This window comes from Agelaius tricolor, unplaced genomic scaffold (assembly GCF_023055355.1).
Source record: "Agelaius tricolor isolate 1412-34295 unplaced genomic scaffold, bAgeTri1.0.p SCAF_163, whole genome shotgun sequence".
NCBI classification, from domain to species: Eukaryota; Metazoa; Chordata; class Aves; order Passeriformes; family Icteridae; genus Agelaius; species Agelaius tricolor.
The window spans coordinates 34,479-37,199 of NW_027269423.1; the positions used below are offsets into that span (position 1 = coordinate 34,479).

A 2,721-nucleotide genomic window follows, 5' to 3' on the forward strand; every position below is an offset into this window, starting at 1 on the left:
TATAATTTGTTCTCTAGTACGTGATAACATACCTGCTCCTGTACCGCAGTGGGGCTCCCTCTCCTGGGCACCTCGGGGTGCCCCCAACGGCATCAGAGCCCCGAGTCTTCACCCCCCCCGTTTCCTCTAGTTAGAAACTACACTGGAACTTTTTTCTGGAAACAAAGACATGGCCTAAATGCTCTCCCCATGTCCTAGACAGATAGATGTTCAGTTCTTAGTTGACTGGGCAGCAGTTTCTTAAATAGAATGATAAACAATATGGAAACATTTTAGCTACAAGCAAATAGGCAAATCTGAACAAGGTCCTGGTGGCCAGCCACTGCAGTTATTTTGAAGCAATTTTTTAAACAATCAAATACTGATACCACAAAAAATAAAGCAAAAAGCTGACTACTGGCTAAGAAAGAAGGAAAAATTAACTTTTGATGACAACAACAACATTCCAAGGACACAGGCTTTTTTCCAATGTCATACCTTATTACTACCTCTCTTGGGAATTCTCATCGTGGATCCCAAAAGGAATAAATACCTCAGAGTGTCCTAAAGCACAAAGTAGCATGCACCAGCTCCTCACACTCCCAGGAGGTCAGCACAGCGTGCACCGAGTCTGCAACAAATTCTGCTCAGTGAGGGTCTGCAAACAAAGTTTCAAGTGATGAATTGAACTCATTTTCAAGGGACGCTTTCTAAGCACAGAAGCACAACAAAGAACAAGCAGAAACAATCCTTAAAAAAATCTGCAAGTTTTATTTAGCACATATGCGACGGATTTCCACCCTATGGCTTCTCACTTGGATTTGTCTGTAGGTTCAGGAAGATGATAATGCACACTCTGCCTTCCCTGAACCCCCCACACCAGCTGAGCGCTGCTCAGCGTGTTCAGACCATCGGGAACTGGGTTATGCACACCCGGATGGACTGGAACTCCTCTGCTGGAGATTCAGGAGACGAGAGCAGAGAGGCGCTGGCCGAGGCGTCATCCCAATTCTATTTCTGTGTGACGAGAAGTAGTTTGTTCCCAACAGCTGCAACAATCCTCAGCTCGCTCCCGTGGTATTAATGGCACACGGAGGGCAGCCTGAGGAAACAATGGTCTGGGCTCTAAGTGGTGGGACAGGCTCTGATTTTTTTCTTTTGTATTTGCATGATGATCGGTACAACAGGGCTCTGATGGATGACTCGGCAACACGCAATTAAAAACTCCTCCATAGGATTACATGGACTTGTAGGAAAAGACAAAAGCCTATCACCCTTCTGAAATCTCCTTTTAATCCGAAGCACGTGGATTGTCACTGTACTGCAACTTCCAGGTTTTCAAAGCAGCTTACTTCTGAAGACCAGGAAACATTTATTTCTACAGAAACAATGGGCAGCACCCAGGCTAATCTAAGCACTACTGTTTGATAGGGGATCTGCAAGTATGCCAGTCCAGCTTAAAGCAGGCTTTATGCCAGTCTAATGTCCCCACTAAATTCTTCCCGTATCTCCCGACCCCAAAATCTTATTTTTCCCTAAAGCTTCTCATCATTGGCAATTTCCAAGTAACATGGTTTTTTTACAACATTCAAAAATGTCATGCTGGACTGAACTAGAGAGTAATTTTCCAATATAAGCTTAGCAAAGTCTGAATTGACTTGTCCAGACAGAAAACCTACAAGTGAACACCTACACCTGCCTAAAAAGACCTAATGAGCCCCTGGCAGCCACCGGCATCAAGGCACAGTGGATGTTTCTAATACAGGGTAAGGATAACAATATCACCTTTTGTTCTCTCCAGTTTGTTTCCTCTGCAGTCATATTTGCTTCTTATGATTTTTACAGTCTCTGTATCTTCTCGGACAGCGCTGAGTCTGACGACCGGGATACGAGAGTCTTTCCCTGCCCTATGGAGAGAACCAAGAAAAAAAGTTAAAAAAAGAACAGGGCAGTTTGAAGTTAATACTTCTGATGAGAAGCAGCACCTAACAAACAGAGCAACAGTGAACAAAGCGTGATACCTCCCTGGGGACAGAAGACTTACAAACTCTCCGGGATTTACAATTCTAGTAACCAAGCCCTTCAGCACAGCAGCCAAGTGTCCCATTAGGTGGTGCTGCACCAAAGCATGATCCGAGAGGTTCCAAAGAGTGAAATGCACCTTATTTTCCAAAGACGTAAAATCTTGCAAAATAACCAAACTACAATAGATATAAACTACAGGGCAAGAGTACAAGTGTTAACTTGAGGAACTAGAACCAGCCAGGTGAGCAACTGCTAACTGGATCCTCAACAGAGTTTGAGGAACCCTTCAGGATACAGAAGGGTTTTCCCCAGAAATTGCACAGGCTGAGTTTTGATAGAAGTACACTTGCCAGACACTCAGAAACGTCACCCACCCTCCGGGTGTCTTGAGAGAGCTGCGAATGGCTCTCACGTGGTTTGAGCTGGTTCTGTAAGGTCTCAGGGTGAATTTCACCAGATGCAACCAAATTGGGCAACACCCAGTGGGACAGAAGGAACCCAAAGCTTGTTTTACCCAAAGCTTGGGTAAGCAGAGCTCCAGCAAATACTGCGGAAACAGACATAACAGGGTAACAAATAATAAACCTACTTTTTTTTTAATCTTACATTTTTTTTTTTTTTCTTCAGGTGATCAAAACAATTAAGGAGAAGGTGGAAAACTCACCATTACTGAACATTTCATCATCTGTAAGCTGACCATCCTTAGCATAGAGGACT

At 44.0% G+C, this 2,721-nt stretch overlaps 1 long non-coding RNA gene across 1 annotated transcript; it reads right to left on the reverse strand.

The window, feature by feature from the left end:
- Positions 1 to 730: 730 nt before the first annotated feature.
- On the reverse strand, positions 731 to 2,152 carry LOC139586994 (uncharacterized). Its single transcript, XR_011678119.1, has 2 exons — positions 1,765 to 2,152; positions 731 to 996 (listed from the first exon to the last, which is right to left on the reverse strand). It is a non-coding gene; the product is annotated as an uncharacterized lncRNA (long non-coding RNA).
- Positions 2,153 to 2,721: the final 569 nt, after the last annotated feature.